This window comes from Coenobita brevimanus, chromosome 98 (assembly GCF_032717465.1).
Source record: "Coenobita brevimanus isolate Jiangsu-jjx chromosome 98, ASM3271746v2, whole genome shotgun sequence".
Lineage (NCBI taxonomy): Eukaryota > Metazoa > Arthropoda > Malacostraca > Decapoda > Coenobitidae > Coenobita > Coenobita brevimanus.
The window spans coordinates 7551059-7575000 of NC_137051.1; positions in this window are offsets into that span (position 1 = coordinate 7551059).

A 23942-nucleotide genomic window follows, 5' to 3' on the forward strand; every position below is an offset into this window, starting at 1 on the left:
TGGTTATATCACCCATTGATGCGTGCAGTTGAAACACAGACCTCTTAACCAACAGACGTATTGCACGGTGGACCTGTTGTAACCCGCTGGATATATATACCTGCTTCAGCATGATTCCAGACGGCTGAAAAGTCACACTATCGTGACCATGAAATAGGATACAAAAACCCACACTGGCAGACGAAAAAAGATGTATTCCAAACAGTTTCGGCGACAGCTGTCGCCCACTTCAGTGGATCTACAGACCAAGAGTGGACCATTCTTGGTCTGTAGATCCACTGAAGAGGGCGACAGCTGTCGCCGAAACTGTTCGGAATACATCTTTTTTCGTCTGCCAGTGTGGGTTTTTGTATCCTATGATTCCAGAATAATATCCCCTGTGGACCGATTTTCCCAACTCGGACATTAACTAAAATCACCTAATCCCAGTGGCCTGTTTTCCCACAATCCGTCCATCCACCTACACACCCACACATCAACGGACATACTCACAACCTTACTCAATACAGTATGTCTCAAAAGTAGGACGACACAAACCCGTCTCTTGCCTTGTCCTAAAGGTAGCCCCACCACCCACCCCACTTAAACAATGCACGAACCCCACTCCACCCCACTTAACCAGCCCAACAACCCTTTCCCTCCCTCTCGCCCACCCACTCCACCTAATCCGCCTGTGAAACAACCAGCCTACACTAACCAATCCACCCACCCAGTCACCAACCTACCAACCCGCATACCATGCTCCACAAGTCTGATGACTCTCAATTCAACACACACACACACACACACACACACACACACACACACACACACACACACACACACACACACACACACACACACACACACACACACACACACACACACACACACACACACACACACACACACACACACACACACACACACACACACACACACACACACACACACACACACACACACACACACACACACACACACACACACACACACACACACACACACACACACACACACACACACACACACACACACACACACACACACACACACACACACACACACACACACACACACACACACACACACACACACACACACACACACACACACACACACACACACACACACACACACACACACACACACACACACACACACACACACACACACACACACACACACACACACACACACACACACACACACACACACACACACACACACACACACACACACACACACACACACACACACACACACACACACACACACACACACACACACACACACACACACACACACACACACACACACACACACACACACACACACACACACACACACACACACACACACACACACACACACACACACACACACACACACACACACACACACACACACACACACAGAGAGGCGGGGTGGATTTCCTTACACGAAAGATCTCACCGCTTAACTCAGTCTGTCGGTAAAAAATAGTATCGGGTACTCTTTACAAGGAGTTTGCCAGGCCGTAGATAAGGGGCTTCATTCCTGCTACATACACATGATTTTATGCGATACGAGTAAATAACGTGCTCGAGCTAAACAGGGAATTTTTCCTTTGGCTGATGACGAAGGAGTTTATTTATCCCAGGATAACGTCTCGTCGGACAAAATGAAAGATGGGTTTTATTCTGGGTAACGCCAGTTGACTTTGTCAAATAATTTGGCAGGCCGCGTAACTTCTGTTAAATGCCTTATGTTCGCATTTTTTTCTCTCTCTTGTGGTTGACACCTGGAGATTTTTGGCAAACTTATGAGTATTTTTCTCATTAACTGGATATCTCTTTCTGGACAGAGAGGCAAATTACTTTCTTAAGCACAGCTTTTTGTTAAATCAACAGCATTTATCTCCTAATTCAAAATTCCAACGAAAGCAATCCATATATATATATATATATATATATATATATATATATATATATCACAAAGCAAGGCAAGTTCTAGTGACTGATGGAAGAAATATTCACAATGTGGCCTGTTATCAGTGGATCACAGGAATCCATGGTTTCTCATCCCTTGCATTTCCCTGCGCCAGTCTGCCTCCACCTCATTATTCCAAAATTCACAGGCGCCCACCATTCTCTCTCTCTCTCTCCGGTTAACAAATGAATGCTTCGAACTTGTTCACTTTGTGTTCGCAGGTTCAAACCTACAGGAAGTCGTGGAGTGGAACCAAATATACATATTTATTACTTGCTTGGCTTTTTACGAGAAACAAGTTATAAAATAATCAGTATGATATATTTCGACAGAAATGCATCGAAGGCAACTTCTGTGCTCGTGAATGCGACCCTGCCACATACACGGGTTGGCTGCACGAGGGTGGCTAAGAACTCCTGGCCGCAATAGTACATCATTTTGGTAGCTTTTTGTAGCCAGTACCCGTCACTGAATAGGGTAACAGGTTTAGGGAAGATTAGGACGCAGGTAAAATAATATTACTGCCAAGGACAGGAAGTAGTCGATATGGGGAGGGTAGAGAGGTTGCATGAGGATGGAAAAAAAGCAAAATATAAGAGAGAAGTGGATGAGCGATTGGGTAAATATGATTTGGAGCAGATGGGGGAGGTGGAAGGTGTGTGGCAGATATTCACAGATAAAATCTGTGCAGCATGTGAGGTGGTGTGTAGGGTGAAGAGAAGACGAAATGGGGTGCAAGGAACAACGTGGTGGAACGAAGAGGCGAGACAAGCTGTGGCGCAAAAGAAGAAGGCATATAGTGAGTGGATGGGAAGCTTGGACGTGAAGGAAGTTGAGAGACGGAGGATATATATATATATATATTGAGAGGAAGAAAGAGGTGAAAAGATTAGTAAGAGAGAGTAAGAAGAGAATGGATGAGGAATTTGGGAGGAATTTGAGTGTAAAGCGGAGGGAATGAAAGAAAATGTTCTAGAAAGAGGTAAAGAGAGTAAGACAGGGTGATGAAGAAGTTAGTTGGGGAGTGAAAGATAATAATGGTAGATTGCTAGTGGAGAAGGGAGAAAAGTTGAGCAGATGGAGAGAACACTTTCAAGAACTGGTAAACATAGAAAATGAAAGTGATGCAAGGATAAGTGGCTGGGGAATGGCTGGGAGAAGGAGGGAGGTGAGAAGAGAGGAAGAAAGCTGTAGGATGGAAGTAGTGGAAACAATGATGAAAGTCAAAATGGGGAAAGCCCCGGGAATTGATGGAATGTGGAGTGAAATGCTGAAACATGGGGGAGAGATTATAGTACAATGGATATGGAAGTTGTGTATATTGGCCTGGGAGTAAGTCATGTATGATTATTCCCCTGTACAAAGGAAAAGGGTGGAAAAAAGTGTGTGGTAATCATAGGGACATTTGTCTTCTTAGTGTATTAGGAAAAGTGTGTGGTAGGATACTTATTGCAGAGTTAGGGAAATAACAGAGGAATTAGTTGGTGAAGAACAGGGAGGGTTTAGGGAGGGAAGAGGTTGCGTAGATCATTTATTTATTCTTAGGTCTTTAGTGGAAAAGTTTCTAGAGAAGGGAAAGAAGTTGTATGCGGCCTTTGTGGATTTGGGGAAAGCATATGACTGGGTGGATAGACAAGGAATGGGGAAAATATTAAGAATATATGGAGTAAATGGGGAGTTGTTAAATGCCGTGAAGAGTATGTATGAGGGGATTAAGGCTGCAGTGTGTGTGGAGAGCGAATTTACTGAATTTTTCTGTTTGAATTTGGATTGAAATAGGGATTTGTGATGTCTCCATGGTTGCTCAGTTTGTATATGGATGGGGTCGTAAGGGAGATACAAGGTAGGGCAGTGGATGTTGGAGCATCTTTAATGAGAGAGGGCAACGTTTGGAAACTCCCTGTACTGTTGTTTGCAGATGATATTGTATTGTTCAGTGAAGACGAAGGGGAACTGCAAGGCATGGTGAATGAGTTTGGAAGTGTGTGTAAGAAACGGAATATAACGGTGAATGTAGGGAAGAGTAAAGTTATTGTTTTCGAGTGAAATGAAGTCACTGGATGTAGAGTGATGTTGGATGATGAGGAAATGGAAAAATTTAAGTGCATTTAAGTACTTGGGTAGTGTGATGAGTAAGCATGGAAGTTTGGATGATGAAGTACTTGAAAGGGTATAACAAGGAAGAAAGGTTGCTGGTTCTTTGAAAACAGTGATAACAAACAGAGACGTAAGCATGGAAGTAAAAAAGTCGCTGCATGACAGTATTATGATACCAACTGTAACGTATGAAAGTGAAGCTTGGACAAGGACACAAATCAAGAGTGAGAGCAGTGGAAATGAGTTAATTGGGAGGAGCATGTGGAGTTACACGAAGAGACAAACTGACAAATGAGGAAGTGAAGGGGCTTTGTAGTGTGGATGTTGATGTGATAGACAGCGTTAGGAGAAATACATTGAGGTGGTTTGGCCATGTGGAGAGGATGGAGAGCGAGAGACTCACGAGGAGATTGTTTGTGAGTGAGGTGGAGGGTGGGAGAGGGAGGGGGAGGCCAAGGATGAGCTGGAGGGATGGAGTGGAGAGGTATATGAGAGAGGGGTGTGTGAGCTGGGAGCAGGGGAGTGAAATTGCGGGGGACAAGGCGACATGGAGGCGATTTGTTTGTGGCCACCCTTTACGGGATTATAGCGTCTGGCAGTAGATAGATTGATAGATTTTTCCCATAGTTTGAGTCCGACACAATTCTGTTAAGGTATCAGCATTACTGTATTTGCAATTTTAAAGATTGCTTCTGACTAGTGAGGACTGGGAATTGGAATAAACTTGAGGTATACTTATCTCGATTAAGTGATAAACATATTTTTAGAATTTAGAGAATTGCTTCCAGTCAGAGGATTTGAAGAGGAATAAATGTGAAGTATCTAAGCAGACAAGAATGAGTAGCTTCCACTCATATGGGATTGTGGGCTGGAATAAGTTAACCAATCAGACAGGAATGATTAACTTCCACTCACAGAAGCCTGGGAATTGGAGTAAAGTTGAAGTAACCAATCAGCCAGGAATGATTGAGAATTGTCCACCGTGTCGCACATCCCGTCACCTGGCAGTCACCCCAGATATTAATTAACAGTTTTAGGGAGAGGGCGGCAAGGTGGTGGAGCTCCCAGAGAAGACGTTCGAAGTATGTGGCGCGAGGAACGACAGGCTCTCCACGTTATTAGTTTCTCTAGTTTCCCGTTGCCTCCTTCACGGCGCCTGGCCCTTGCAAGTTACAGCGGAGGGGAGTATTGGATATTGGAGTAGAAGTGGTGAGGGTGGGGTAAGGTAGGGAGGGGTCGAGTGATGGGGTGGGATGAGTTGCAGTAGTGTGGGGTGCGTTGGTGTTAAGGGGGATAGGGTGGGGTGCGGTAGGTTTGGGTGGGGTGAGGTGTAGTGGGGTGGGTAAGGTAGACTTGGGTGGGCTGAGGTATAGTGAGGTGGGTAAAGTAGACTTGGGTGGGTTGAGGTGGGTAAGGTAGGCTTGGATGGGGTGAGGTGTAGTGGGGTGGATGAAGTTCAGTGGGGTGGGATGAGGTGATGCAGTGAGTGATGAGGTGGGGTGATGTAAAGTGGAGAGAGGTAGGGTAGGTTCAGGGAATGGTGAGAGGGGCTGGGCAGGGACAGGTAGAACTGGGTTCATTGTTGTTAGGGGTGGAACAAGATGGAGAGTGTTGGAATGAGGTGGATAAGGCTGAGAAGATAAGTAGTGTTCAGAGAAGCTAGTGGGTACTGCAGTCCCAGAGCAGGCTTGGAGAAGATGAAGGTGGCACAGTTAAACCAGGGATAATTATGGCATGGAATTGGTGCCTGTGCATTTAAGATATAAGGGCAGGAGTTCTGAGTAAGGAAAATCTGACTGTAGAGATTGTAATAAAGGAACAAAAAGAAATAATCAGATGCTTGAAATGGGATCAGGTGTGGACGTTTGTTGCTCTCTACGTAATTTGCGTGACGTCTTTTTAACTATATTTTTACTACCTCCAGATGATTTTATTCAGCTGTGGAGAGACGTTTCCCAGTGGAGGAATTTTGTATGTCCTATAATTCTCTCGCTACTAGTAAGTCCTCCCAAGATTATTAAAATAGTCTTATAGTTGAAAGTATAAAAGATAAATTTGAACATCGTAGTAAAGGGATTGAAAAGAGCGTCGATAATGAAGTAGGGTTGTGGGCCACGGTAAGGGCCGGGGATGTGTGTTTTTAGTGGATATTAAAGTAGGGTTGGTGAAAGAGCGGGAGTGGGGAGGCGAGAAGTGGGTCATAGTAAAAATAAAGTTCTTTTGAAAATAAGGAAGTGGGAAAGGTTGATAAAGGTGATAAAGTTTTTGTTATGGCGGTAGGCCTTCGTTTTTCCTGTATTGAACGAACGAGACTGGTAATAAAAGTCAAGGAATCGACCATTTCTCCCAGTTTTGTCTTATTTTTATTTATTTTTTTTTTTTGGAACAAGAAGAGCTTAATCAAAGTCTAAACTGTATTCATTCTTCTCCTGGATGTCTCGGCTTTTGGGATGTAATCACTAAATTGTACGAAAATATCATTCCCTGGCAATAGCATTGCAGAGGATAGAGACCGATAGATGTTTCTGTTGACCATACTTTGCTGAGCATGACAGGGATAAAATGCAGAAATTTTGAGTGATAAGTTATACCGATGCTTAAGTGGTGGTGATTGTGATGTTAAGAGTAGAAAGGCTTGTTTCAGGTTGTGCATTAAAGGAACTTAAGTTAACAGACGTGAGAGAAGGAGATGGTGGTAGAGATCAGCAAGTGAAAGGGATTTTACTGGAAGTTATTGTCGTGCCAGGAATTAACAGGTTAAGAAGTAGGCTGTAAGAGCTGGACGAGAGAGAGAGAGAGAGGGAGAGGGAGGAAGGGACGGACGGACGGAGAAATGCAGTGTTATAGTGAAAAGTTTTGTTTCGATATCAGTTTTCTGATTCTGAAGACAGTCTTGAGAATATACAATTGATAACTTTGGAAGGGAGTATAGAGGCAGTAGAAGGTTTGTTGATATAATAGAGTGAAGACAGGGCCGGGGGGTGGGGGGATAGGAGGGCAGGATATGGATCGAACAGGGAAGCGAGAGAAGGGGAGTGCGGGAAGGAAAGGAGAAAAGGAGAGTGACAAGTTAAACGGCACAGGGGAGGAAGTAGGTAGGACAGTTTAGCGATGTCATTTACGAATGTTGGATGGATTACTGATACGGAGTTCACTGAGGAGAGGTAGCTATGGGGAAGGATGAGCATAAAAATTTGAAAGAGAGAGAGAGAGAGAGAGAGAGTAATGACATGCTGGTAAGTAATTCCGTGATTATGGGGAAATGGTGGCAAGTAGTGAAGGTTAATGACCATCGGAGGAAGTGAGTTGGGAACAGAAAGGAACGGTCAGGACTGAGGAGTTCGTGGAAGCGGTGAGCATTAAAGGGAAAGAGGGTGTGGAAGGTGAGTGAGCGCAGGCTGGATGGGTGCAACTAGGAAGAGAACCAGGAAGTAAAGGGGAACAGGTAAACGATCCATAATTCGAATGTGGCAATCTCATCAGCTTTAGATGCATTATCGTTAATTAGCATAGCTTATTGCATTAACGTTCTCTTGTATGGCGTGTAATTTTAATATTGACATTGTTTGCATGAAATAATATTCAAGAGCATTAATTTCTTCAACCCGAGTATATAGTTTGTAAACTAATAAAAATTCTCTTGTTTGCCTGAAGTTAGATAATGCACCTTTGGGTTGACCGGGTTAACGTCCCATATGAAGATATAAACTGGTTGGAAGAGGTGCTGGGGAACCTCCTAACCCAATTAGAAAAAGCCCCCAAGTCACCCTTCTTGAGTGGTGTGCATTCACTCCCTCTCACGCTGGTTCTCATCACTCTCACAAACCTCCATCCACTTGATCCTTTCACTCTAAACAAACGTCCCCTTCACTCCCCTTTCATGGGTCTCTTCACTCGTACACCCTTTTTTCGTTGGCACTCTTTTCCTTCTCTCTTACTTCTCCCCACACGTTGCCCTCACCCCGCTCACTAGTTCCCTCACTTCCCTCTGATGTGTTCCCTCATTACCCTGTCACACGTTCTCTCATTCCCCTTTATCATGTCCCCTCATTACGCTTTCACACGTCCTCCACACTCCCCTTGTAGTCGTTCCCGCACCTCTCTCCTACATATTCCCTGTTACTTCTGTTCACATTTACCTTTTTAAAGTCCCCCACACTCATATCTTACACATCCTCATAATTTCTCCACACACTTATACCTTCACATTCCCCTTGTTGTCTTTCACTCACCTCCACCTCACACTTCCCCTACAACACTCTTCACATATCCTTTTAAAATTCATCCACACTTACTTATCCCCAACAGTTTCTCCACATACACTGTCTCCCCACTCCCCTTTATAGTTTCTCTGTCTCTGTCTGTCTGTCTGTCTGTCTGTCTCTCTCTCTCTCTCTCTCTCTCTCTCTCTCTCTCTCTCTCTCTCTCTCTTTCTCATATTCCCTATCAGGCACCTTTTTCACATAACCATTTAGTCCAGAGATGTGTTTTTTATTTTAGTCGTGTTACCATGAGATGATTTTCTTTAGTTATGGACAGACATTTCGAACTATAAGGTTTAGATATCAGAAAAGACAAATTAAAATCCGTACTACTCGAGAGCCTTCCTACGTTGAATAGAATCGTTCCCTGTTAATCTGAGTGAAGTGAAAAAAATAGGACTGAATGGAGTGATCGTTCCGCACATTGTTATATATCCCACAAACTTTCTCTACATAGTTTCTGAAAAGACCCCCTTACTCCCTGCCACACCCTTCCTCGCGCACCCCCTTAAGTCCCCCCCACACTTCTTCCTCCTCTTACTCATCCCCTCGCCAGTCCCCTCGCTTGCCTGTGCCGCATCCCCTCGGCCACCGTGTTCCTGCTCTCCAACACGCACACTTGTGAAGCTTCCCTGTTGGCCGAGTGAGCAGGGAGGGAGGCAGCAGAGGTGGAATAAGGAGGTAAGGGGGAGACACGGGTTGCTGCGGCAGTATTCACCAGAACCATGATTTTTTACCTATTTTTACACCCGCGCGTGCGAGGTGTGTGTGTGTGTGTGTGTGTGTGTGTGTGAGAGAGAGAGAGAGAGAGAGAGAGAGAGAGAATACAGTTTAATCTGATATGGTCTAAAGTTAGTGGATGGGTTGAGGGTCTTCGCAGGGATAGACCTGAGAATAGAAGGTCAAAGGTCAAGGTCATATGTCAAGGTAAGCTTAAACAGTTTTGATCTTGTTTTAGCCAAACTTGGTGGGAAGGATGAGGGTATGGCAAGGAAGATGTGATTCGATTTTGAGAACAGTTAGTCAGAGGCAAAGTCATAGGACACAGTCACGTGTTCAGTCCTATAATCCAGACAGTTTTGATTTGATCTGGGCCAAACTTGGTGGAATCATTAAAGGCCATACAAGGATGGAGCGTTTCGATTTTAAGAACAATAAGTCATGGTCACAGGGTAAGGTTGGCTTGAACAGTTTATATTCGTTTTGAACTACAGTAAGCATGGTAGATGGGTTGAGGGTCACATAAAGGTCAAGTAAGTCGATTTGATAACAGTCAGTTCAACGTCAGGGTCACAAGTCAAAACCCAGAAATCACATGTACGGTGTGGATGTTGCACTTTTTTGTTTTGTTTTTTGTCACCAGAATCCATCGCTTATCCAACGCGGCGACTAAAACCATTCTAATATTATTTTTGGTTAGGTTGAACTTGAAGGCAGTTATGATAAATCTTAATTTTAGTGGTTGAAGGTCTGTGTAATCCAAGAACCAGCATAATATTTTAATTTTAAATAAGTAGTTTAGTTTTATATCTAGACCTTTTACGAGACCTTGGTTGTTAAGCGTTTTTGTGAATTGCATTTAGATTAGGCCTATATAATTCTCCTAAAATGTACAGACTCGATATTTTTTCCGTACAAGCCAAAGAAATGTTGTGTGGAGTGATGTGGACCTCATATTGGTAGCGGCTTGTTTGCCGGTAGAAGGATGGCGAGAGAGAGAGCAACGACGGCCGGAGGACACAAGAAATGCTCTGAAGGAAGGAGATGGGATAAAGGAAAGGACTAAGGAGAGGAGAGATATACAAAAATGAAAAGGTTGAAGGGGAAATGAATTAAGAATAAGGAGAAAAGGAAAGAATGCATACCAGGAAGTGAAGGGAGGAAGAGGTACACCGGCAGTGGAGAGAGTGAAGAAGTTTGAGGTTCCATTAAGGGAGATAAGAGGAGAGAATAGGGAACAGGAAAAATAAAGGAAGACAAGATGGAAGAAAGTAACATTGCTGAAGAGGATAGCAGAAGGGCGATCTGTATTTCAAAGTGGAAGGGAAGAATTAATGATAGTAATCGAGATGTATTTAAAATGATTGGATAGTAGAAGGGAAGGATGCAGAGGAGTCGAAGGAGGTCAGATGAAAAGGATATGATAAAAAAGAAAGTACCGAATCATGATGAAGGAGATACAGACAAATGATTGGACACATTGTGATGAGAAAAACGAAGCATAAATGTTGACCAGAAGAACAGGAAGGATGAATAAAGATAGGGAGAAAGGCTTAAGTGATGAATAAAAGGGAGGATTAAGAAGGTAAAAAACAAAGAAAAAAGAAAAGCAGAAGGGATGAGATGGTGGGTAAGGGGGAAGACGCTTGGGGACAGAGGACAGACGGTGAAGAGATAGAGGTGTCTCGGAAGGATGGCCTGGAAGAGGAACAGAAGAAGAATTATATCGGTAGAAAAAAAGGGGGCAGAAGAAAACACGTGAAGAAAGGGAAGGAGAGGGATAACTGGACGAAAGGTTGGGGGAGTAGGAGACTTTAGTGAAGAAACAGGAGGAGGAAGCCAGAGAAAAGAAAGATTGAGTGGCAGAAGCTACAGAAGAAACAGGAAGAGAGAGGGTCGGGGGATTGGGAGAGTGCCGGGCGAAAGAATGAGGGAGTGGGAGGAGCTAGGGAAAGGCAGGGAATAGAAAGGGGAAAATAGCAGAGTGAAGTAGAGAAAGCGTGAGAAATTAGATAAGAAGAAGAAAAAAGAAATTAGATGAGAAGAAGAAGAAAGAAAAAGGCAGTGAGACAAGCAAGAGGTGAATCGAAAAGGAAGGAACAAATTTGGCATATGGAAGAGGGAGTGGCAGAGGCTGGCAGGAATGGGAGGGTGGAAGGAACAGCCGAAGAGAAAGAGAGGAGGAATGGAAGAAGCTGAAGAAAAGGAAGGAGATAAGGGAGAGAGGGATGGAAGGAATAACTGAACAAAAGATAGAGGGAGTGGATGATGTAGAAGAAGAGGAATTAATGGCCATCCGTTGCACGAGGGTCATTAAGTCAGACAGTCAGTTTTTGCTAAGTCCAGATCTCTCCCTGGAATAAAGCTAGGGAAGAATATGAAGGATAAGTGGGGAAATAACCGAACGAAAGAAAGACGAATTGAGAGAGGCTAGAGAAGAAAAAGGAAGCAGGGAGTGTCTGGCTAAAGAAAGAGGGAGTGGGAGAAGTTGGAGAAGGAAAGGTGATGATGCCGGGAGAAAAAGAAAAATAAACAGTGAAAGAAAATAAAGAAAAAAGGGAGGGGGTGCTGGGCGAAAGAAAGAACGAGTGGCAGAAGCTGAAGATGAAAATGGGGGGAAGGTGTGGCGGTGGAAAGAAAGAGGGAGTGTGATAGGAAAGATGAGAGTGGAAGGGAAGGGTGCGACAATCGCGAGGCCCCCGGATTGACAATTTACGCCGCTTGATCTTCATTCGGGTCGCGTATCGGGTGGTTGATGGGAGGGTCGGGTCTCGTGGGGATACCAGGAGTCGAGGTGGCGGCACTGGCACCAACCACACCACACCTGTAGATTCCTGGATGTAGAAGAGTGTTAGATGAGTTTGGTTGGATTGGGTTAGGTTGGGTCAGGTGAGGATAGGTTAGATGAGATAAGTAGTAAGGGAGTTCATTTGGAAACATGAGGTTAGAATGTGTTGTTAGCTTTGGTTTGGCTTGACTGAATTAGGTTTGGTTCCATTGGGTCGATAGTTTGTGAGGCCATACGGAGGGGTATTGGTGAAATGTGTAGTTGCGTAATTGATGGTACTATCTTGGGGAGACTTGGAGCTGGAATGTGTAGTTACGTATTTGGTGGCATTGTCTTAGGATGTGGAGTAACGGAATTTGCGACACAATCACTTTACCATGCCTGTAGGTACCCCGGTGTAGGAAGATGGTAGACGCGTTGCTTGGTCAGCTTTAGGGAGTTGTAGGGGAGTAGTTTAGGGAGTCATAGTGGAGGGTTTGGGATGTTTGTGCAACCGGTTGACAAAGTTAGAGTTTGTGGAATGTCTAACATCGCCTTACTGTACACCGGTATAAAGGGTGCAGAAGTGTATGCTTGGAGAGAATGTGTAGTATAGTTAAAGGCCAATCGTGTTGTAACTGGGATCGAAACAACCTCACTGTCACCCCTGTCCCCACATGTAACCAGTGGGCTGTAGATGTGCAGGTATGAAGAGGAGTGGGTGTCGACTTGTAACATATTGGAAGGGTTGAATTGAATTTCTTTGGATGGTAGTAGGTTTCTTTCCACCATTTTTCTTTCCGCTGGGCGTAGCAACGTTGTAAACATGTGTATCTACGGTTTATGGAGAACGGTGACTCCATTAAGGTCATTTTGCCTAGTAGAGTCTGAGTTTAGGCAGAAATAAAGAAATGGGTAAAAGAATGTGGAATGGAAGCGAAGTATACTTTGCATTACCCCCCTCCACACTGACATTAGGTGAAGGTATGTGGGTGTGGATGTATAGGGAGCATCAGGTGGAAGAGTGGCCAGGTTCAGGTAAAGGGAGAAGAGGGTGTATCCAGTAGTTGATTGAAAGGGAGGGCCCTCGGGGACAGGCGGGAGCGAGGGGGCAACACTGATTTCACCAACACTTTTACTTTGCCTTGCTTTACATTACAATTTGTTACTGAAGTCCTCAACGTTTGAAGATGATTGCATAATTTGCTTTGACCCCTTCAGCCTGAGGACATGCATATTTTTTAGCGTATTCTTGTTACTCTCAGGATTATATTCTGTATCGGAGTTTCTTTTCTTTTCTTTTTTCTGTATAGGTGAGTTAAATATATCCTTCATGAACCCTTTCAACACGAGAAAAGTTTTCTAAGTTGAATAATATCGTTTAGAGGCAACAAGATTAAGGCAAGCAAATACGTTCTCATAGTAAAGGAGTTAATTTTGGTGCACTATTTCTCTCGGTAGTGCTCGTTCTTGTGTTATAATTATATTTACTCCTGTGGTCGGTTCTGTATAGAGAAGAGCTTTACATATGGTAATGCATTTGTGTGTCAGCTGTGTTAATACTTTTGTCTCTGTATCTACAATTGCATACGCGCGTGTGTGTGTGTGTGTCAGCGTGCAGGGTTGTATGGAGAGTGTGAGTGAGAGCGAGGTAATCCCGGGTGTCAGTTCAGCACTAACAGGTTATTAATGGCGTATGGGTCGTTTTTCATGGCCCCTAATGGTTATGGTCGCCATGGGAACACGGACCGACATGTACCACGGACACTCACCTTCCACCACAAAATGCATCCTGACGAATGATAAATGTTTGTTAACCGAAACCAGACGGACACAGACAGACAATAAAGTGAACAGCAAATAATAATGGACTGTGTCATGGTATAAGAATGACGTGAATGGGTCAGGGGGAGGAATAGTGTACCCATGTTTAGAAAAGTTGTTTTGTGTGGGAGATACTGCAATTTCTGCCCGACTTGGACCCACGTTAGGTAAATACGGTGTGAAGGCATAGTTTCCGTCCCAGGTCATATCTAAAGTGGGTCCATGTGGGGCCGAAACTGGTGTATCTCCCAAATAAGCAGATTTTCCGAATATCAGTAATGGTCTTCTACACGCTATGAGGGATACTGGTCTCCGAGGTTGTATATATGAGTGGATATGTCAGTTGATATGTCTCTGCTTGCATCAACAAAGCATACTCCCGACGTGTAATTTCATATTGTTTGGTAAAAGGAAAGAAGCGAGGCACAGGAAGTCTTCAGATTCATTTCCCCCTCAATTTTTATGTACCAGCTCTAAACCCCTTCGCTGTGCTAACGTCTATTTCCGTTTGTTCTTGCTTTATTCAAACATTTTTTATTCAGTTTAGGAGAGAAGTTTCAAGTTGGTGGGGTTAAATGTGGCCTTCTTTAATTCTTTCTCTGTTAAAGGTCCTGCCTTATTTCAGTAAAATTCCGGTGTAGCATAAATAAAATTAAAAAGAAGTAGTTTATTGTGGTGAAGAGGTTAATTCACAATGGTCTTGATACCGAAACTCGCGCTTTTTGAGTATTTAAATGCTGAACAGTTAGAAAGCGTTTACACAGTTTTCTAAAATATTTGTTGGGATCCGAAGACAAAATTGCCACGTTTCGAAAGACATTGTTCATTGTCTCGTTATTAATCGTAATGGCGTGTAACGGTAATTATGTCCACAACAGTATCAGCTTTTAAGTTTTGATATTTTTTATGTGAAACGCCAGTTCATGGAATCTGCATACGCTCGTCTGTCGTAGTTTGCGCCTCATTTCATCAGTGTGTGTGTTTACGTGTGCCAGATTAACGTCCAAATTGGCTTGCATATGTACCAGTCTGTTTACATATACCTTCACCATCAGTGGGAAACCATTGCAGGGTGGAGGAAATGAGCTCCTGATGGCGGGCTTGGGTCTGATTCAGGGGGGACCGAAGCTGGTTCATGTGGCCATTAAGGGCTTGTCCTCGTCTGTGTGATTGATGCAGGCACTTGATGAACTAAACCCCCACCCCTTTCCCCACTCTCATCCCTCATTTCCCTTTCGTTTGGCCCACCATCCCTCCTTCTCCCTTCTTCCTCGTTTACCCCCCTTCCACTTCACACCTCCCTCCTTCCTCGTTTGTCTACTTTCACTTCCCTCTCCCCTGTCGCCTTGTTTGACTCCTCCTTCCTCCCTGCTTCCTCGTTTGCCCCTCTCCCTCTTCTCTCCTCCCTGCTTTCCCGTCTGTTCCCCATCCACTCTCCTCCTCCCAGCTTCCCCGTTTGCCCCCATTCCGGTCGTCACTCACTCTCCCTCCTTCATTTGACTCTCCTCACCATCCCCCCTTTCCCATCCTCCTTCGTTTGCCGTCTCCCTTTACCTCATTGTCCCTCTCTCCATCTCTTTCCCACCTCCCTGCTTCTCAATTTTTCCTTCATTTGAATCCCCTTCTCCCCCTCTTTCTTTTCCCTTCCATCATAGTTGCACCCACTCTCCCTCCTCCCCTTCTATTACCCACCCTCCCTCCTCCCTTTTTCTTCCTCCATCATTGAACTACCCCTCTCCCCTCCCGTTTTTCCCTATTTCGTTTGAAGTCCTCCATACTTCAATTCCCCACCTTCTTCGCTGACCCGTCCCTTCCTTTCTTTCCGTTTTTCCTTCATGTAACCCACCCACCCTTGTACCATCCTCCTTCACTTTTTCACGGTACAGCACAAAGTGTTTCGTGGTGCGACTGAGGGTGTACAGTATGCCCCAAAGGAAGCCTGGTATTATTCCTTATCTAATTTGCTTTGATGATACGAAGGTATGACTGGTATAGACAACGCATGTAATGCTTTATATGCGAAAATTAGTTCTTTTGTTTGGTCTTGATTGCTAGCTTAAAACATTGCCGATAAATTTGTGATAATTAGTCTTTTGTGTCGTCTGCGTCAGTTGTCATGGTGCGTTAATGTCATCTGTCTGTAAATATTACATTCGTGCTGGGGTAAGCTATTAAGTACAAGAAAGCTGTTTGTATCATGGGAAGTAATACCTTTCCGTCTTGGTATGTTGTTTCGAATGGATGAGTTCATACGTTGCTAACAGTTGTGTTGCAGGAGTGTTTCGAGGCATGAGATACAAGATTTGAAAACACGTTTTCTTACATCAAGGCTGGTAAAACAGAATTCAGACAGTTTCATTACATGGCGTAAGAAAGCCTGATAAAGGTTTAGAATGGGGCGGACGGCGTGTCACGGCAAATCTCGGGAAATACGGTGAAGATTGTAGTTTGCTACATCCTTACCTCGGCTCCCAAGACTTTCCTGGGAATTTCCAGCTTGGAGCAGTGAACGATAACACAATTTTTGGAATTTTACATTGGCATAGCCTTTACAGTTTTGCATTGGGGGAATGGTACAAGCATTTCTTTGCTCACATTTAACCCCATATATATAAAGGAAACCACAGGAGATAAGCATCACCACTGCATTGATTAGGTAAATGCTTCCGAAGCGAACTGTCCAAATAACTTATTATATCGTCAAAAGAACAGCATCATCTGATATTTTCGGACGTATTTACCTGCGTCGTGAGATACCAAGTGTGAATGGGCGACGCGTGCTTACGGTAATTTTTATTTATTTATTTATTTATATATTTTTCGCTTGGAGAAAAACTTGATTTAAATTTCCACCACTCTCATACCATTGTACATGCAGCACTCTGGCTTTACTACCCCTACTATATCCTACCATTCGAATCCGTCCCACCCATTCCTTTCCGCCCACTCCACTCCATCCTTTTTCTGAGGTGGATGTAAATTGCCTCAGTGGACCTGAAATGGCATTGATGGGCCAAATTCGATCTGGTTGGACGTAATTGATCCTGGGTGGCCCAAAACTGATCAGAACTGTCCACACTGGGTTTGGATGTTCAGGACCTGGATGGTCTTAGTGACCTGAATGATCCTGAACCAAACTATTTACTTTGTGAAAAGTGATTAGAAAACTTGTCTCCTGTTCGAAAGAACACGCGTTCGATCCCAGACTGGATGATGAACATTTTGATTGTCTGAAATTGGGTAAAAGTCGAGTGACCTGTTATTAGACCCACCGACATGTCATTAAAACACTTCCGCCAATACCGTAACACAAGTCTTAACTGAAAGAGCCCTGTTTATATTCAGTATCTGCAGTTTGTATTCGCGCCGAAGTGGTGATGTGATGGTATGTGGCACGTAGGAGGACTGGCATGGCATCATGGAACGAAATATCGCCTGTTTAGAAAGTCAGCCACATAGAAAAATGTATCTAAATTAATATGACGAGGCCGAGATGGACTGGAAGGGCCTGAATGAACCTGCAACGACGTGAACGGGGCTAGTAGGATCATATGAACCTCAGTGAATCTGGATGGATGTGTTCAACCTCATGGAACCTGCGTGGGTCTAAGTGGCCTAAATTAATCTGAACTGACGAGTGGTCTAAACCAAACCTGGTTTGACATAATTAGAATTGAAATAATTGAGTGTAGATTGACTTCAATGGATCTGAATGGTGTTAATAGTACGGGAATGAAGGGAGTCGAATGGGCAGAAACTAACTTGAATCGGTTGGAGTGGATGTGAAGGGCATGAGTTGATTTGCAGTGGCCTGAATTGAACGTTGTACTAATTTGCAGTAAATCATTTCACGCAGGAAAATTATGAGTCATTTTTGTTGCTCTGATGTTTTTGATGCCTGACGGACATGAAGTCATGATGAAGGTACAGCTGCAGACAGCAATGTTGCTCTGCACATTCGTCGAACATTTATGAAACTCATACGTAATATTTAGAAGTGTTGTTTTGCGCAGATTACTTCACAACGTTTTGAAGGTTATCGTTTTCTTTCCCATTTATCGTTATGGAGCAAGTCCATATTTACATTCGTCAGTGTACAGTATGCGATCGTAATATGGTAAACCAGTTTTCTCGAACAAAAGCTTGTAGCTGCTTTGCGTTTTTTTTTTTTTTTTTTTTTTTTTTTTTTATACAGTACCATGTTTCATAAATAATTGAGTGTGTGTGTGTGTGTGTGTGTGTGTGTGTGTGTGTGTGTGTGTGTGTGTGTGTGTGTGTGTGTATCTATCTACTGTATCTATCTATACATATCTATCTATCTATATATATATATCTTTCTATATCTTTATGTATATCTATCTACCTATCTATCTATCTATCTATCTATCTATCTCTCTCTATATATATCTGTATAATTTTGAAATATGTGTAAATTATGTTCGTCGACCCATGAGTCATTTTTTTTCGATTATAAACGAGTAAATTTATGTTTACACACACAAATTTGTATTTACCTGAACGTTTTTTTCTGTAGCACCTTAATGTCTAAAGGGTTTTACTTACCTGTACAAGCATATCCAGGTTCCATTATCTCGTGTATGAGTCTATACTGTAACACCCGTGCTTGCCAACCCATCTTTGTCTCTAGCTCGCTATGTATGCATAACGTGCCATTGTGCCCCGCTACCAGCAATATGCATAAAGACAGTTACTGGGGCTCTCTCGTAATGCAGGGGGACGCACGGGGAGGGACCGGGGGCTCTGGCTTCACGATGGGAATTGGTAAGGGCAGATTAAGAATGGAATGGGCTGGGGGATGGCAAGGGATAGAACCGAGTAAAGCATGGGGTTAATTTATATCATCAGAATGGAGGTTGTGAGTAGAAGTAGCCATTACTTGAGGAATGAGTTGTACAGCTGATGGCAAGGTAAGGGACTGAGTGTGGAACAGAGTTAATTTATGTGGTCTGAATGGAGATGGTGGATACAAGTAGCGATCAAATTAAGAATAGATTGTACAGACACAGTACCGTGATCTAGTAAAAAAAAAAAGTGACATCTTGTGACAGGAAGTTACGAGGTTGGGTATATGTAACTGCCTACTTTTATAATTGCTGCTGAAACACTCTTTACATTTTAGGATGATGGGGATGGGGTGCTGTTGGTTACGAGGAATATTGTGATGTAAGAAGCACTTCATAATCTCGTAAAGGAATTTATTATTTCTCAGTTATGTTTTGCATCTGTGTAATATAAGAAAAATGAGTGCTTGAGGAAGTTTATTGAAATTGAATGCACATAGTAAAAACAGTAAATAAAAAATGGTTAGCAAGTGAGTCCTGTTAAAATAAAGAATACTTATGACCTCGAAATATGTGAGGGGAATACCGGAGAGGGACGATCTGAGTACGGAATACCTAATAGTGTAAATTAACAGGTTATAGAAGGAGAGACTGTTAAAGTGAGGTGTGAGTGAGCGGCCGAATTGTGTTATGTTAATGTTGTTGGTGCAGATCCCGGCCTGGTAACGTGCCACCCGGTGCTCACTCGGCTCCTCTGTCTGCAAGGGGGCTCACTTGCCTCCTCGAGGGGGCTGTGGCCTGGGATGTAGTTACCAGAGAGAGAGAGTTGTTGTTCTAGTGTATAGGCTGTTAATGTTGCTGATAATAGAGGGGTTATCATAAAATCTCTGTTATAGCGTAGGTAATGTCATTGGTGCGACATGGGACCGTTGTGATCAGCACAGATTGCTTCAGCACGGATTGCTTCCTGGGTTAGTACTAAAGGGACGATTGTGACAGCTTTAAATTGCAGTGTGGTTGATAAAGACTGATCAGTGGGATGGTATAAGGTTCATATTTTATTAGGGTTGTCTGTAGCTTACCTCTGTTTTGCATATATACTTTGTAATGGTTTATCATACGTTTGTTATCATGATACGGTGTATTTCGAAAAGGGGACGTCAAGGTTGGTTTCAGATCTGCTAGTGTCGTGAATTTCAAACCCTAGGGTTCGAAAATCGACTTGCGGCAAACAAATTCCGTAGTGTCGACACTGGAGTAATACTGTATTTTTGAGATTGTCGTTTTGCATTTACTGTTGTTTATGCTAGTAACGTTATGGTTATGGTGGATAAGCACGATAATTTTTTTTGCCATGTAAAGAAGCATTATTTTGTTGTGAGATTTTAGAAATTTATTTTGGTGGAATTGTTGCCGTAGCACGTTTTCGCGTGAGTTATTTTGGTATATTTTTTGTGTGTAATTGGTAGTTATATATATAAGGAAACACCATGAGCAAAAGTGATTTTTGCTGTATAATTTGATCTCTTAAGATTATTATCGTCATTATCTTGGTGTTTGTCGTTAGTCATCATTTTCCTTCATTTAGAAGTATGAACACACCATGGGTATTCAAAAGTGGCAGTGCCTTACCGTAGACTCCGTAGAGTATTGCCATCGTCGGTCAAACCTGGCACGTCACTCCCTTAGTCTTTACTCACTTCAGCCGATTTTCATCATTCCGGGTGCCACTTTCAATAGTCAGCATGGTAATTATCATCATTATGTTGGGAATTAATTAAAATTGAATGAAATGTTACTTAATTATGTTGGCTTTCGTGAAATCTATTTTTGTTTAAAGTCCATAATTGTCATTTACCAATGCCGTAATCGTATAAGTATGTATATTCTAATGATGTTTTCTTTCTTTGCAGGTAAGGATCATGTTCTTGAGGGAGATGTGAGGCAGATTGAGTAACTGGATCGGGAATGTTACCTGGCATCAGTGTTAAGTGCAGCTGCCTTTCCAGTGCAAGGTTTGATAAATATTAATAATGAGCTTATTAAGTGTTTTTTTGGAGGTAACAGGAATTGGGCCTGCTGGGAATGTAATCAGCATTCTTTATTTTGGATTATGAAAAAAAAGTTATATTGGTTTTTGAATTTGGGTGATGTTTATTTTAGTTTGTTCATTCTACTGCCAAACTATTTTTTTTTTTTTTAACTTGGGAATGGCCTGTCATATGAATGGGTCTAATAATACGATACGTAACTCTGCCATTTCAGGAGAAAAAAAGAAGATCCATCCTAGACTGAATAATGTTGTTCGAAGATAACAGGAATAAAATGAAAATGTCCTTCCCAGGCTCAGTGGGTAATTATATTTAGATTGAGATTGCATTAATATTTCTGTAATAATAATGTTTTAATAGAGAATGGACATAGGAAGGACAATTGAAAATCCTGTTTCATACAATTTGTCGTTTTATTTACCAAGTACATGTTTTAAATAGTTGCTGTCCAGTTACGTTCAGTTATTGATTTACTACATGACCTGTATTCATTTTGAGAGTAATTTTAGTAAAAAATATTCCATGCGCAGGTAAGTTTCATACGATTATGTTTTAAATCACGGGGTGGTTTTACTGACAGTCCTTTAACTTGAGGGGAAAAATTATTGCCCCTTTTTAAATAGCGCTGGATGAAGTGGAGTGTTTTCAAATTACGTCGGCATTTTTGCGGTATGAAAAGCCTTATAATTCTGCAATCAAAAATGACATTACGGTTATTGCGCAGCTGTGATCCACCCGCTGATGACCGAATTAAGAGGGGATTAAACCATAAGAGTGTGGATCAGCAGAGGGAGCGGTGTGGAGTGAGGGTGTTAAGGGCAGCGTAGTACTGGTAAAGCATCCACTGTATTATCCCTCATCTCTTCAGCCCCAGGACGTAATTTTTGCTTTATTCCTGCTGCCTCCAGACGGTTTTGTTTGGCCCTGGCGTGAGTTTTCGTACTGGAGAGGTTGGAAGATTCTCTCTCTCTCTCTCTCTCTCTCTCTCTCTCTCTCTCTCTCTCTCTCTCTTTCATATTCAGTTACGTTTTTTATTCAGCCTGAAATTGAGCAAAGATGGTTAACGAATTGAGCCCTTTGAGGGAGTAATGGGGTTTGGTGTATTTTAAGTTGTTTAATGTGCAGCTCTGTGAGTGCCGTTTTATTATTATTATTACTATGAATAGTAGTAGTAGTAGTATTGTTGATGTTTTTATTATTATTATTATTATTATTTCTGTTAATTATTATTATTGTTATTACTATTCGGGTCGTTACGGTATTGAAAAAAAAATTAAGATATATATTTTGCTATTGCCCTAATACTTAATGCTGTTGTTACTGTTGTTAGTAGATCTTACATACTACCGTATATTTCTTTCGGAGTTCTTTTATAATTTTTTGAGTGTGTCCTTCCTCTTAACCATTGGGATACCTTGACCTACTTCACCGACTCCATCCTTCCCTTCTCCCCAGCCTCATTTTCCAGACCTCTCATTTTCCCCAACTCACCCAACAGCACTCATACATCACCTTCCCATTTCTTGCTTTCCTTTGAGACCTTCCCTAGCCCCCAAGCCCCAGGACACTTTCCCTCCCGTTTTCTCACCTCATTCTAACCTTCCCCATTCCTTCTTTCCCCTCATCTCTTACATTTTCCCAACCTTTCCTCTCCCTCCCCCCCCCCTTTTTTTTTTTTACCTGTGCCCAGTTTCTAAGCAACATCCCATTTTCCTTCATTTCATTAATTGTGCATGGGGGGAGGTTGCACTAAGACAACTGTATAAATTCAGAACAGAGCTAAAACAATAATTAATAACCCATCAGTTACCAGTGAACCATCTCCCCTACAATTAAGAAAAACTGTTGCCTCCCTTGTTTTGTCTTTCTGATACTTCTACGCCAAAGCTAAGATGAAGTTGCATCCGTTGTGCCACCTCTCCACACCTTCCCCCGAGCAGCACGGGCATCTGACAGCGCTAATGACTTGGACCGTCACACCCCCATATTGTAGAACATCTGCCAATAAAAATTCCTCTATTTCCCGAACGGCATATTTTTGGACTTTGCTTCCCCAGATTAGTTTCCCCAAAAACTTCAGCCCACAGCAGTTCAAGTCAAACTGGTACTTTATTTATTTATTTATTTATTTTTTAATGAAGGACACCGGTAGTCTTGTGTATGGATTTTCTATGGTAGTTGTTTTTTAGTCCTCTATATATCTAGTAAAATAGTATACCATTTTGTTTTTCTTTCCCCACATTCTTCGTACCTTTTTTCTGACTTGAATTTTCACTTCAGTTTACACATCTCTGTTATATATACTCGTCCCTTTTCTCTATTATTCTGTGTTCTTCATTCTTCCTATTCTTATTGGTTTCCATTTTCATTTAAATTCATACTTCACGTTTCCAGCGCTTCTCCTTTCTCCTTCCCGATCCCTTCGATCTTATTTTTTCTGTTACTTCATTACATCAAACACCTTCTTTCATATTTATTCCTATTAATCCTGCTCCCCTTCCTGGAACTTCCTCCTGCACTCCCTCCCATCGTTCCGTTCCTCTATCATCCCTTCCTTCTTCCTATCCCTGCATCTCGTATACCTTCTGCCTTCCTCTTCCTCATTTCCTCTTTCCTTCTTAGCCGTTCGGTTTCTTCCCGTCTTTTTCTCCCTCTCCATTCTTTCCTGCCACTTACCCACTTTACCACCTTGTCTTCTTATCTCTTCTTCATCTGTGTGTGTGTGTGTGTGTGTGTGTGTGTGTGTGTGAGAGAGAGAGAGAGAGAGAGAGAGAGAGAGAGAGAGAGAGAGAGAGGCGTGTGAGGAAGGAGGCGAAGTAGAGGGTAGGCTTGAGTTTAGAGAAAGGGAATTTACTGGAAGAAGAAAAGAGACAACAAGCAAAGGATGGATGGGATAAAAGTGGAAGGAAGCAAAAAGCAGTGAAAGAAGGAGGGAAGGAAGGGGATGAAATGGAAGAAAGAAAGAAGACTCGGTAAATTAAGTAGGAAAATGGAAAGGAAAAATGAACACAAAGGAAGGCATGGAAGGGAGGAAAATAGTAGGAAAGAAAGAAGCGGAATGGGAGGGAGGGAAAAAAATAGCAAAAGTAGGTAGGTTGATAAAGAAAGGAAAATCATTGGAGGAAAGTGTGGCAGAAAGGTTAACATAGTATGGTTAAGAGGAGGAAATCGGAAAGGAAGATGGGAAGAAAGAGATGGGATGGAAGAAAGATGGGTAGGTAAATTAAGCAGGAAAATGGGAGGAAGAAGAAAAGACACAGAAAGGAAGAAATGGATGGGAAGGTAATATACTGTAGGATGTAAAGGAAAGAGAAATTCGGAATGAAAACAGAAATGATGTGGAGGGAAAAACAGAAGGGGAAAAAATTAAACGAAATAGGACGGAGGGAAGGAAACGGGAATGGGAAGAATGGAAAAAAAGGAGAATAGATAGGTAGGTAGGAGAGCAGTTGGGCCGCACCAGCTGGGC